The 14,702-nt window shown below is 43.3% G+C and overlaps 1 pseudogene across 1 annotated transcript in view; it reads right to left on the bottom strand.

Annotated features, from left to right (window-relative positions):
- Positions 1 to 1,897: 1,897 nt before the first annotated feature.
- The window catches only part of LOC307095336 (protein S100-A10-like), a 28,511-nt pseudogene continuing 15,706 nt past the window's right edge, over positions 1,898 to 14,702 (bottom strand). Inside the window, exon 3 of the transcript in view lies at positions 1,898 to 2,291. The product of the transcript in view is annotated as a protein S100-A10-like (transcript). The remainder of the gene's footprint in view (positions 2,292 to 14,702) is intronic.

The raw sequence follows: 14,702 nt of genomic DNA, 5'->3' as shown, positions 1-14,702 counted from the left end.
AGGAGGCCATAGCAACATAGGGGAAGAAAGACATCTATGTCCATGGTAGGTCCCGAGATATTGCTGTGTGTGTGTGTTGGGGGTGGTGCAGGTATCAAGCTGGGTAGTGAGTGGGTGCTGGCAATTAGATAGTGTCCCTGGGAGATAGCCATTGGGGCACAAGGAGGTGGCCCTGGCCAGCTGAGCTTTACAAAAAAAAAGAAAGGAAAAACAAAAGTCAGGTTAATATGCCAATCAGTCCTTAAGGTCTCTATTAAAAAATATTTTTGTTAATTTCAGAGAGGAAAGGAGAGGGAAGGAGAGATAGAAACATCAATGATGAGAGAAAATCATTGATCAACTTCCTCCTGCATGTCCCCCACTGGAGATCGAGCCACAACCCAGGCATGTGCCCTGACCCAGAATTGAACTGTGACCTCCTGGTTCATAGGTCAATGCTCAGCCACTGAGTCACGCCAGCCGGGCCCTAACGTCTTCTTTTATAGTCCCCATCACAAGGTAAAGTAATGAGTCTGCTGTTTCTTTTCTTCTCATATCTACTTTAACTCAACTGGTCACCTTATGGAGTCTCACCAGGATTGAAATATTCATGAGGAATGAGGGAAAGTCAAGACAGAGAGGAGGTCCTACCATGTGATTGTCCCTGGCAGGGGTCTCCAGCCCAAGTACCTCAAAATCCACCCAAGGTGCCCCGGACAATGTGGCTCAGTTGGTTGGAACATCATCCCATACACCAAAAGGTGGAGGATTTGATTCTTAGTCAGGTTTCAGGTTCGATCCAGGCGCATGCAGGAGGCAACAGGTCAATTTTTCTCTGTCTTCTTCCCTCCTCTCTATTTTATATAAGAAAATAAAGTGAATCTATTTCTTCATTTTAACCAGAAGGAATTTCTAAGAATGTCCAATGAATTCCGTGGCCCACCCACCATTTCAAAACTTCAACTCCAACAGGGAATCAGACAGAAATATTGCAGGGTGCTAAATTGGTTCTTCTGCTCTTTATTTAACACAGAGGCTTAAACTTCAGGCATCCCCATGGCCAAATCTGTTTTGCCATCAGTTGAACATTTTCTATAGCCTCTTAACTCTTCTTATCACTTTGTTTAAGAGAGTATTCAATCCATTAATTTCAAATAGAAAGTAAGGAGACTGGTTACCAGCTGTGATCCTAGTAAACGTGTGGAACATGAATAGATGAGTAATTCATCACAAGTCATGAGGCTGCTATCCAAGTGTAACAAGCAAAGCCAAGGCCAGAAATCAAGGTCCATTCACCTCACCCTATCATTTCCTCCTCTGGGAACCCTGAGAAAGCTTCAATCCACAGGCAAAATTCAAATGGAATATTTTTAACAGAATTTGTTTATAGAGGGCAAGAGGATGCAAGCAATATCAAAAGCAAAAGCTTATCTAGCTTTAATTGGCTTTTTACTTGGGATGGGATTTTATTTGTACACTAGAGGCCCAGTGCACAAAAAGTGTGCACTGCGGGGTGGGGGGAGGTCCCTCAGCCTGGCCTGCACCCTCTGCCAGTCTGGACCCCTCGCTCCTTACTGCCCACCTGCTCGCTGCTCCTTACCACTCGGCTTCCTACTCCTTAGCACTGCTGCTGCTGTGGAGGCGGGAGAGGCTCCCACCACCACCTCTGCACTCACCGGCCATGAGCCCAGCTTCTGGCTGAGCAGCACTCCCCCTGTGGGAGCACACTGACCACCAGGGGGCAGCTCCTGTGTTGAGCGTCTGCCCCCTGGTGGTCAGTGCGCATCATAGTGACTGGTTGTTCTGCCGGTCAGTCAATTTGCATATTAGGCTTTTATTGTATAGGATTTTCTAAGGGTCTCAATCTGCTTATGAAATTTTTATATGGATAAAAAGCTGTGGGGCAGAGATTTCTTAATCACCCATTGGGAGAACTCTTATCAGGGCAGGAGTAACTGCTCAGTGCTGCCCACTTCTCTCCCTTCTGCTCTATATGTACTACAAAATAGATATTGCATGTGATTGTGAGACCAGTAATTAGCAAAAATAAGCTCTGGAAGCCCATTCTGCCCTCTAGTCAATGGCCCAGGTCCTTCATTATTTTGTTTACAGCCAGAGAGTCTTTTTGATTTTCTGAAAATCCAGGAACCTCCTTTTCCATGAGTACTCTCAGGTTCTCCTTTGTTAAGTAGCCTTTAGCCCTGGCAAACTTGTGAAACATGAACATTGAGGTTTCCATGGTGTGTTCCATTTGAGATGGCAGGCATTGTGGTGAGGTCTTAGCTAGAGGTATGGCAGGATCACTGGCCTGGCTGGGATACGTGGCCAGTGAGGAGAGTGCCCTCCAGTGAATGCCTTAGTAGAGGGGTAGGGAGGAGTCAAATGGTATTTTTAATAACTCTATTAATAGCCCCCGACAACATTTCAAGGGCCTCTGCATAAGTTAGCTTGTTCTCCCATATAACTGATAAGCCTAATAATATTATACACCAATATCTCAAAGTCACATTTGCAGGAAAAAAGCAAATTGCCAGGAAAGCCTTTTTTCCTGTCTCCTTTTTTAAAGTTCTTTTTATTTTAATTTGTTTCTGTTATTTTTATTGTGTTGGGCTTTGTATAATCATTTAGAGAAAGTCCTATGGGTCAGCACAAATTCAGTTTAATTGCCTACATCTTTTCTAGCTACTGTCCTAGCAATAATTTGATCTCCAGAATGATGACTCTGAGATACCACAGCCTCACAGTGGGTCCCCAGAACATGTAAATGCTCATTCCTGACCCTACAACTTTTCATATGCTGTTCCTGTGCCCCTTTTTCATTTAGCTGAATCATTCAGGGCTTGCCTACATCTATTTTGCCCCTTCTTCCTCCTTCCACCACTTGTCCCTTTCTCAATCCTGCCTACCCAGTTGTTGCATCCCCTCCCTGAATCCCTGTAGGTCTGAGGTATGGACGACTCATTTGACAAAAACCTCCATAACTTATGGCATCCCATGGAAACTTAACTCTTTCATAGATGCAATTTTTGTATTTCTTAACTGCACAGAAAGCACATGAAATTCCCAATTGTCTCCTATTTCCTTGTTCCCCTGTTGCACCAAAAATGATGTTATACATTGAACAATCTATACTAATAAAAGGGTAATATGCTAATTAGACCAGGAGACCTTCTGGGAGACCTTCTGGACGTCCTTTTGGACAAAGCCATGGTGGCAGGATGGAGGCAGAGGCAGTTAGGGGTGATCAGGCCAGAGGGGAGGGCAGTTGGGGGCATTCAGGCTGGCAGGGGGGGCAGTTGGGGGTGAGCAGGATGGCAGGGAGGGCAGTTGGGGGTGAGCAGGCCGGCAGGGGGGGCAGTTGGGGGCATGCAGGCCGGCACGGGGGGGCAGTTGGGGGTGATCAGGCCAGCAGGCAGAGTGGTTAGGGGCAATCAGGCAGGCAGCCAGGTGAGCGGTTAGGAGCCAGTGGTCCTAGATTGCGAGAGGGATGTCCGACTGCCGGTTTAAGCCCGATGGGATCAGGCCTAAACCGGCAGTTGGACATCCCCCGAGGAGTTCCATGTTGGAGAGGGTGCAGGCCAGGCTGAGGGACACCCCCATGTACAAGAATTTCATGCACCAGGCCCCTAGTAAATAATAAACAGTGATAGTGGAAACAGGTAAGATTTTTTGAGGGCTTACGATGTACCAAATACTGTGCTGAGCAATATGCATGAACTACAATTATCAATATTTTGCAGATGAGGAAACTATAATAGAATTCAAACAAAAGTCTTTGTCACTTTGGTATATACATAATCATTGCATCAAACATTGAATTCAGTTTGTGGGACTCTAAATTGGAGAGCACAATGGAATGATGAATGCTTTCACAATGTTTTCAACAGAAAAGATGGAAATGCACAAAAACATGAGTTTCTTGTTAAATTTCAATTTATCAGAAAGTTCCATTACAAAGAATAACCATATTTGTAAGGAATATAAAATATAGCATGGAGAATCCTATCTAATAAAAGAGTGATATGCAAATTAACCATCACTCCGCTACACCCACCAGCCAATCAGGAGCGAGGATGGAAATTAACCCAACCAAGATGGCTGTGGCCACAGAGAGAGCAGGAGGGAAGCTTGGGTTTCCCCAGCAATGGAGGAAGCTAAGCTTTCCGCACACCCTGGCTGGCCCAGGCCTCCGCTTAAGGCTACAAAGTTTCAATTATAGAAGATAAATAAATCCCAACAGAAATGGCTGCCACCACGGAGTGAGCGAAAGGCTTGGCTCCGCTCCAGTCTACAAAGTTTCAATTGTAGAAGATAAATAAATCCCAGATACCAGGGCCTCCGTTTGGGTCACTGGGGGGCATGGCAGGCCTGCAAACCACCACAGGCCCCTCGCCCAGGCTGCCCCATACCCCAAGGGAACCCCCACCCTGATCCAGGACACCCTTCAGGGCAAACTAGCTGCCCCCCACCCATGCACCAGGCCTCTATCCTATCTAATAAAAGAGTAATATGCAGACTGACTATTGCTCCAACACACAAGATGGCTGCCCCCATGTGGTCAAAGATCCTGCCCCCATGTGAACACAAGATGGCTACCACAATATGGCCTGCAAGGGAGAGCAGTTGTGGACGATCAGGCCAGCAAGGGAGGGCAGTTGGGAGGGACTAGGCCTGCAAGGGAGGGCAGTTGGGGGCGATCAAGCCTGCAGGGGAGGGCAGTTAGAGGTGACCAGGTCGGCAGAGGAGGGAAGTTGGGGACAAACAGGCTGGCAGGGGAGCAGTTAGATATCAATCAGGCTGGCAAGGGAGTGGTTAGGGGGTGACCAGGCTGGCAGGCAGAAGCTGTTAGGGGCAATCAGGAAGGCAGGCAGGCGAGCAGTTGGGAGCCAACAGTCCTGGATTGTGAGAGGGATGTCCAACTGCCTGTTTAGCCCGATCCCACCGGGCAGTCAGACATCCCTCGAGGTGTCCCAGATTGGAGAGGGTGCAGGCTGGGCTGAGGGACACCCCCACCCGTGCACGAATTTTGTGCACCGGGCCTCTAGTCTAGTCAATAAATGTCATAGTGCCTGTGTATGGAGCCAGGTGGGTGCTTGAGGTATCAGGAAACACTCTGTGAGGTGCCTGATTGGCCACTATGCTGTGCATCTGAGACTGATATAGAATGGTGTTGAATGTAAACTGTAATTGAAAAATAATTTTACAAATCAAAATAATTCCAAATAAAATAAGAAAAAAATTACCTCAAGTGGTTCAAAACCTAAATAGCCTCTCCCCCTAGGAGCCTGGTATGGAGCAGAGGACTCAAATGCTCTCTCCAACTCATTCACTGTCCTCTGCATTATTGGCACTCTCTATAGGTAGATAGATAGACAAATGATAGATGATAGATGATAGATAGATAGATAGATAGATAGATAGATAGATAGATAGATAGATAGATAGATATAAGAGAGATAAATAGATTTATTGCACACACACAAGATCTTTAGCTTGAAAATATTATCCTGGAATGCTCACATCAGCCCATATCATTCTGTGCTTCTTTTGCACATTAAAAGGTCCCTGCCACCTGTGAATTTGCTCCCAGTGAGGTCAAATGAGAAAAAATTGTCCATTTATAACAGAGGTTTTCCAGTGCAAAATTCCAATTGGCTAACCCATACGTTTGGGAAATATTTTGTAAATCTAGTGGTCTAATATTATCAAATTCCTTCCTATAAAAAGCAAGAACAATTCATCTTCAGAGAAGAAAGCCTGGTCAGCCAGGTGTTAGAGAGACCAACAAAGCCAGCACCCAAGTAGGGTGTCAGGGCTCACAAGTATGTATTAACTAAGAAGTATTCAAGAAGAAAATCAAATTTTAAAAACACAATACAATACACAGAATTGTACAGCAGAAACCTATATAATTTTATTAACCAACTAGAGGCCCGGTGCACAAAATTTGTGCATGGGGGGGGGGTTGGTCCTCAGCCCAGCCTGCACCCTCTCCAATCTGGGACCCCTCTAGGGATGTCTGACTGCCCGTTTACTGGTAGGATCAGGCCTAAACAGGCAGTCGGACATCCCTCTCACAATCCAGGACTGCTGGCTCCCAACTGCTCGCCTGCCTGCCTTCCTGATTGCCCCTAACTGCTTCTGCCTGACAGCTTGATCACCCCCTAACCACTACCCTGACAGCCTGATTGATGCCTAACTGCTCCCCTGCCAGCCTGTTTGCCCCTAACTGCCTTCCCCTGCAGGCCTGGTCCCACCCAACTGCTCTCCCCTGCAGGCCTGGTCCCCCCCAACTGCCCTTCCCTGCAGGCTTGGTCACCCCCAACTTCCCTCCTCTGCCAGCCTGTTCCCCCCCAACTGCCCTCCCCTGTAGGCTTTATCGCCCACAACTGCCCTCCCTTGCGGGCCTGGTCCCTCCCAACTGCTCTCCCCTGCTGGCCATCTTGTGGCGGTCATCTTGTGTCCACATGGGGGCAGCCATCTTGTGTGTTGGGGTGATGGTCAATTTGCATATTACTCTTTTATTAGATAGGATAGAGGCCTGGTGCACGGGTGGGGTTGGGGGCCAGCTGGTTTGCCCTGAAGGGTGTCCTGGATCAAGGTGGGGGTTCCCTTGCGGCATGGGGCATCCTGGGCAAGGCACCTGTGGTGGTCTGCAGGCTGGCCACACCCCCTGGTGACCCAAACGGAGGCCCTGGTATCTGGGATTTATTTATCTTCTATAATTGAAACTTTATAGCATTGAGCAGAGCCAAGCCTCCTGCTTGCTCCATGGCCGCAGCCATTTTTGTTGGGATTTATTTATCTTCTATAATTGAAGCTTTGTAGTGGAGGCCAAGGCAGGCCAGGGCTGCAGGAGCTTGGCTTCCTCCATCACCAGGAACAACCCAAGTCTCCTACTCTCTCCAGCTCTGTGGCTGCTGCCATTTTTGTTGGGATTTATTTATCTTCTCTAATTGAAACTTTGTAGCCTTGAGTGGAGGCCTGGGCCCACCAGGGTGTGCAGAAAGCTTAGCTTCCTCCATTGCCGGGGAAACCCTAGCCTCCTGCTCGCTCCATGCCTGCAGCCATCTTGGTTGGGTTAATTTGCATACTCACCTGATTGGCTGGTGGGCGTGGCTTGTGGGTGTAGCGGAGTGATGGTTAATTTGCATGTTACTCTTTTATTAGATAGGATGTCACACCCAATAAATTCAATAAAACTTTTTAAAAGAAACAATCCTTTCAAAAACAGGCTAAAAACTTTAGTGGAGTAATTGGAAAAGGGCGTGCATATTTAAATGTACATGGACTATACAAAAGTTCCCACCCAATACTCCTCCCCCAGACCCACCCCCAAAACTCTGCCTCCCTGTACTCGGTGCCAGTCAAGTCCTCCCATAGAAGGTCTTAGCTTTTAAGGACGGGTGGTGAATGGAAACTAGTGCCCCTGTATCACCAGACACACAGTGATTTAATTCCAGTGAAAAGGGATCAGTGTAACCACTGAGCAAGTGAAAATTATTTCTTCCTCTTGGCTGAGCTGAGTGTGCAAAACAGCCATCCCTCTGGGGTTGCCCAAGCCAGCCTACCTTCTGCGCACTGTCCTTCACCCACTTTTCTTTTAAGAAGTGCCAGCACTCCCAGGAATCCATATTAAGAGGAGTAACAGACCACAAGGAGTTGGGGGGAAGGAGTCCATGATGGGTTGGGGGTTGCTCTCTCTGGGACTGAAGTGCTCACCCACCAACCTTGGGGTGCATACATGAAACACTTTTGCAAAGTTGGCTTTTATGGGTAATCAATATGAAAATGGACAGCCTGGTTTCACGAAAGTAAGCGGTAAGCTTCCCCACTGAAAACGTTCTTACATTCTAATTGGAAATTTCCCCCAACTACCATCCCAAGTCATAAAACCTCTCTGACTATATTTAGCTCTTGAATTTCACCCTATTACCAATTGTCTCTGCACAGATAATATCCAGTAGTGTGGCCAGTTTATTTCATTTAACATTATTTCTTCAATATTTTTTCACATTTGCTCATATTCTTCATATTGTTCATTTTAATGTTTGTGTTCACATACTGTAATTTGCTTAGTTTTTTCCTGGTAGATAATGAGCAATCAACAGCTATTTGTTAAACACCTTTGTGTGCATTGATGGAGCTAGATAGATGAGATAGAGATGATAGAGATAGAGATAGAGAGATAGAGAGAGAGGTATAGATAGATATACTAGTAGATATAGATATAGATATAGATAGAGATAGAGATAGAGATAGAGATAGAGATAGAGATAGAGATAGAGATAGAGATAGATACAGATATAGATATCATTTTCTTTGAAATTATTTTCTCAGACTAAATTTCTGGGCCTGGAATATATTACTCATAGGGTAAGAATTTTTTCATTGCTCTAAATTACATATTACTGGGGAAGGCAGTGTAGAATTTTGGTAAAGAACACAGGGATTAAACTTCAACAAGTTACAATAGGCTGGTCTTACAAGGGTGGACTAGTTAAGCCAAATCTGAGTCACCTTTGCCTCAGTTATGAAATGGGGGAAAAATAATCCTCCTGCACAGAAATGTTATAAGGTTGCCTCAGTTATGAAATGGGGAAAATAGTCCTCCTGCACAGTAACTGTTGGCTATTGTTGTTATTATGATCACCACTTTCAACATATATAATTCTCCACAGCCTCATGAATATTGGGTGTTATCTTATTTTTGGTTGACTAAATAGGTATAAAATGATACTTTTTTGTATTTGTACTTCCTTGTCTCATAATGAGGTTTATATATTTTTCAAGTATTTGTTTATTCTATGTATTTCATGTTCTGCAAATTGTCAGTCCTCTTCTCCACAATTGGTATTATATTTTATCAAATAATTGTGCTTATTAGCAGTTGTCTATTCCATTCTTTAGATTTGATTTTACCTAATTTTAACTCAGTTAAAACCCCAGCTGAAATCAATTGTGTCCTATAGTAGGAGATGGATAGTTCTTTCTTTATATTTAAAAAAATTTTTTTCAATTGCAGTTAACATTCAATTTGTATTTGTTTCAGGAATACACCATAGTAGTTTGACAATCATATACTTTGCAAAGTGCTTCCCTCAATATTTCCAGTACCCACCTGGCACCATATGTAGTTATTAAAATACTAGAGGCCTGGTGCATGACATTCATACACTGGGGGGAGGGGTGTCCCCTAGGCCCAGACTGTGCCCTCTCGCTGTCTGAGACCCCTTGAGGGATGTCCATCCCCCAAGGAGTCCTTAGCGCTGCTGGTGGGAGAGGCTCCCGCCACCGCCGCTGTGCTGGCCAGCTGTGCACACTGACCACCAGGGGCAGCTCCTGCTTTGAGCGTCTGCCCCCTGGTGGTCAGTGCACATCATAGTGACCAGCCATTCCGCTGTTCGGTCAATTTGCATATTAGCCTTTTATTATATAGTATTATGAACTGTATTTCCTATGCTATATTTTACATCGTGTGACTATTCTTTTTTTTTTAATTTTTTAGTTTCAGATAGGAAGAGGGGGAGAGAGAGAGATAGGATCATTGATCAACTGCCTTCTGCATGCCCCCACAACAGGGGCATGTGCCCTGACCTGGAATCAACTGTGACCTCCTGGTTCATAGATCAACACTCAACCACTGAGCCACTTTGGCCAGGCCCTCACTATTCTGTAACTACCAATCTGGACCTCTCAATCCCTTCACCTTTTTCACCCAGTCCCCCAAACCTCCTCACCTCTGGCAATCATGAGTCTGTTATCTAAATCTATGAGTCCGTTTCTGTTGTTTGTGTGTGTGTTTTTAATCTTTATTGTTGAAAGTATTACAGATGTCCCCTTTTTTCCCCCATTGACCCTTTCTAGCCCACACTGCTACCCACCCATCCCCGCCCCTCTCCCTGACACAGGCCTTTGCCAAATTATTGTCTGTGTCCATGAGTTATGCATATATGCATACAAGTTCTTTGGTTAATCTTGTCCCACCCACCCCCGCCTTCCCTCTGAGATTCTACAGTCTGTTTCATGCTTCTATGTCTCTGGTTCCATTTGTTTTGTTTGTTCGTTTATAACATTCTTTAGATTCCACATATAAGTGAAATCATATGGTATTTGTCTTTCCCTGACTGACTTATTTCACTTAGCATAATAGTCTCTAGGTATATCCATGCTGCTGCAAATGGTAAGATTTAGTTCTTTTTTATAGGATGGGTAAAAGAGGAGGAAATGGAAAAGAAAGAATTAAAGACTTGCTTCAATGCTTTATTAAAACCCATCACCCTATCTATGGGCTGATGGGAGACTCAGCCCTGAAGCCCTGCTCAGGTTTCTACAGAGCAGGGAGAATGTGGACCTAGTCCCCAAATAAGCGTGAGCCACCTTTCCCTCTTCCTTGCTTCAGAATGTGTGTGCACCTTTGTTCATTACAGGCAGGCTAGACCAACTCCTAGGAAATCAAAGGTGAGGGAACAATGGTCTGCTCCAGAGACTCCCCCCTCCCCAGTAGGCCTGCCATGGTGACTGGGATTTCCAGTGTTGTGGTACTCCTCTGGAAGTGTGGGGTCCTCAAATATTGGTCACATGAGGGCCAGTTTTTTGCCATTTTAAATAACATCAATACCATCACTTACTAAATGTTTTCCTTTAAATTGATTTCAAATAGAATCACCTTTAAAAAATGTTTCTGCATATCTTTTTATTTTGGATTACTGAGGTGGGATTATTTTATTGATTTTTGTTATCATTGCTTTTATTTATTTTTTATTTTTTACCTTTTTTAATTTTTAAATTTTAAATTGCACTTGATATTCAATATTATTTTATATTAGTTTCAGTTGTACAGCATAGTGCTTATATAATTTACAAAGTGATACCCTGATAAAACTAGCACCCACTTGGCACCTTACTTAGTTATTATGATATTATCAACTACATTTCCCATGGTGTACTTTACACCCCATGACTATTCTGTAACTATCAATCTGTATTGCTCAATCTCTTCACCTTTTTCACCCAGCCCCTTAACCCCCTCCTATCTGGCAATCCTCAGTTTGTTTTCTGTATCTGTGAGTCTATTTCTGTTTTGTGTGTTCATTTATTTTGTTCATTAGATTCTACATAAGTGAAATGATACAGTATTTGTCTTTCTCTGACTGACTTATTTCAATGAGCATAATACTCTCCAGGTCCACCCATGCTGTCACAAAGGGTTTTACTCTTTTTTATGGCCAAACAATATTCCATTATATATATACCACATCTTGTTTATTCACTCATGTACTCATGGGAACTTGGGTTGCTTCCAAATCTTGGCTACTGTAAATAATGCTGCAATGAACATAGGGGTGTATATGTTCTTTCAAATTAGTGTGTTGGATATATTCCCAGAGGTGGATCGCTGGGTCATAAGGCAGTTTCATTTTTAATTTTTGGAAGACCCTTCATATTGTTTTGCATAGTGGCTGCACCAATCTTCATTTCCACCAACAGTGCACCAGGGTTCCCCTTTATCCACATCCTCACCAGCATTTACTTGTTGATTTATTGATAACTAGAGGCCTGGTGCAAGAAATTCATACGCGGGTACAGTCCCTAGGCCTGGCCTGTGATCAGGGCCATCTTCCCCAGCTTCCCACAGCCAGCCCTACACACACACACACACACACACACACACACACACACACCCGCCGACTTTTAGCATGTTTTCATATGTCTATTGGCCTTCTGTGTGTCCTCTTTCAAAAAATGTCTATTTAGGTCCTTTGCCTATTTTTTTATTGTATTATTTATCTTCCTTTTATTAAGTTGTATGACTTCCCTGCAAATTTTGGAGATTAAACCGTTATCAGAGATAACATTGGAAAATACTTTCTCCCATAGAGTGGGCTTTCTTGTTGTTTTGTTGATGATTTCTTTTGCTGTGCAGAAGCATTTATTTTTATGTAGTACCATTTGTTTATTTTCTCCTTAGTTTCTATTGCCCTAGGAGCTGTATCGCTAAAGATATTGCTACTACAGACATATGTCTGATATTTTGCTGCCTGCGGATTCCTCTAAGATTTTTATGGTTTCCCATATTATGTTTAAGTCCCTTATCCATTTTGAGATTATCTTTATATATGGTGTAAATTGGTGGTCTAGTTTCATTTTTTTCCATGTATCTGTCCTATTTTCCCAACACCATTTATTAAAGAGACTGACTTGACTCCATTGTATGCTCTTGTCTCCTTTGTCAAACATTAATTGAGCATAATGGCTTGGGTCGATTTCTGGATTCTCTGTTCTGTTCCATTGGTCTATATGTCTGTTCTTGTGCCAGTACCAGGCAGTTTTGAGGACAGTGGCTCTGTAATATAGCTTGATATCTGGTATTGAGATCCCTCCTACTTTGTTTTTCTTTCTCAGGATTGCTGTGGTTATTCGGGGTCTTTTTTTATTCCAGGTGAATTTTTGGAGAGTTTGTTATAGATCTTTGAAATATGCCAGTGATATTTTAATGGGGATTGCACTGAATCTATAGATTGCTTTGGGTAGTATGGACATTTTATTGGTGTTCATTCTACCAATCCATGAACATGGTATATTCTTCCATTTGTTTATGTCTTCGTCTATCTCTTTTTTCAATGTTCTGTAGTTTTCTGAGTACAGGTCTTTTACCCCCTTAGTTAAGTTTATTCCTAGGTATCTTAATTTTTTTTTTTTTGGTGCAATGGTAAATGGGATTTTTTTAAATTTTTCTTTCTGTAAGTTCACTGTTGGTGTATAAAAATGCCATAGATTTCTGGGTGTTAATTTTGCATCCTGCTACCTTACCAAATTCATTTATTAAGTCTAGTAGTTTTTTAATGGAGTCTTTAGGGTTTTCTATGTACAATATCATGCCATCTGTGAATAATGACAGTTTTACTTCTTCTTTTCCAATTTGGATGCCTTTGATTTCTTTTCCTTGTCTAATTGCTATGGCTAGAACTTCCAGTACTATGTCAAACAAGATTGGCAAGAGTGGACATCCCTGTCTTGTTCCTGTTCTTAGGGGAAATGTCTTTAGTTTTTTCCCATAAAGTATGATGTCGACTATAGGTTTATCATATAAGCTTTTATTATGTTGAGGTATGATCCCTCTATTCCCACTTTTCTGATGATTTTTTATCAAGAAATGGTGTTGGATTTTGTCAAATGCTTTTTCTGCATCAATTGATATGACTATGTGATTTTTATTTCTCAATTTGTTTATGTGAGGCACTAGTTTTTAAGTGTCTGATAAGTTACCTCATAGGATGAAAAACCAAGAGGCCATCCAGCTTTTGTGGCTGGCTGGATTTTTGAAATTCCACAGCAAGCCTATTGTGCATTTGACATTTAAAATCTTTAGAATGAGAGTTGGACTGTTCTTTTATTTCAAAGTATAAAAGATACTTTCATTTCATTTCATGCATAAAATATATAGAAATAGTGATCATGAACCACATATTGCTAGGATAACATGAAACGGAACTAGTCTAAGAGGCTGGTCAGAGAAGGAATAAAATTTACTTTTGCCAGGGTACATTGGTGGAGATAGTATTACTATAAACTGCCCCAATTTGGGTAGCTTTCATTTATTGAGTCTTTTTTTTAAATCATTTTTTAAATATATTTTATTGATTTTTTACAGAGAGGAAGGGAGAGGGATATAGAGTTAGAAACATAGATGAGAGAGAAACATCGATCAGCTGCCTCCTGCACACCCCCTACTGCGGATGTGCCCGCAACCAAGGTACATGCCCTTGACAGGAATCAAACTTGGGACCTTTCAGTCCACAGGCTGACGCTCTATCCACTGAGCTAAACTGGTTAGGGCTCATTTATTGAATCTTTATTCTGTGCCAAGTGATATTCTAAATAATTTAAATATATGACATTATTAAATTCTCACATTAACCCTAAGAGTTGGATGCAGTTATCCTCATTTAAAGAGGCAGAAGTTGTTGCCCATTGTCACAAAGTATATAAAAACTAAGATTGAAAGTCAAGTCTGTCTGCCTCCAAAGCCCTCGTTCTGTCAAGTTTAATACAGTGTTAAAGCAACGAGATATCAGTGTTAGAGTAATCTGGCTTTTAATCCTAGCTCTGCCATCTCTCAGCTATTTGTTCTGGCAAAGTTATATGACTTCTATGTTTTTAGCACCATTCTCTATAAGATTGGAATAGAGAACTGACTAGTAGAACAAATAATGTAACAATTTATGCATCAACCTTAACCTCTAGCCACAGAGTAAGCACTCAGGAAATGCTCACTATTACTCTATACTACCTACTATCATCCTACCTAATAAAAGAGAAACATGCAAATTGACCGTACCTTCGCTACACCCACAGCCAATCAGAGCGAACAAGATGGCGGTTAATTTGCATATGCGGGCGCTGAGTGGCCTGCGTCCTGGAAACATCCTCCAGACCCAGGCCTCTCCTAGCCTGTAGGCCCACACTTAGGTCCTGAGCAGCAGGGGTCCCAGAACACGCCCTGGCCACTCAAAGCCTATGGGTGCAGGCCCCAAGCCGCCTGGCAGCTTGCAAAGGCTCGCAAACGAAGCAGCGGTTTGGGGCCACACCCCCGGCCTGGCGCCCAGGACCAGGGGCTGGCTGCTGGCCTCTGGGTTGTGCAGAGACCCCGGCAGCCACCACCGGGTGGCAGGGACACGCCCCTAGCCCAGTGGTCACAACCCAGGGGCTGCATGAGCTGC

Source organism: Cnephaeus nilssonii, assembly GCF_951640355.1.
Source record: "Cnephaeus nilssonii genome assembly, chromosome: X".
Classification (NCBI taxonomy): domain Eukaryota; kingdom Metazoa; phylum Chordata; class Mammalia; order Chiroptera; family Vespertilionidae; genus Cnephaeus; species Cnephaeus nilssonii.
This window is presented reverse-complemented; position numbering and strand designations above follow the sequence as displayed.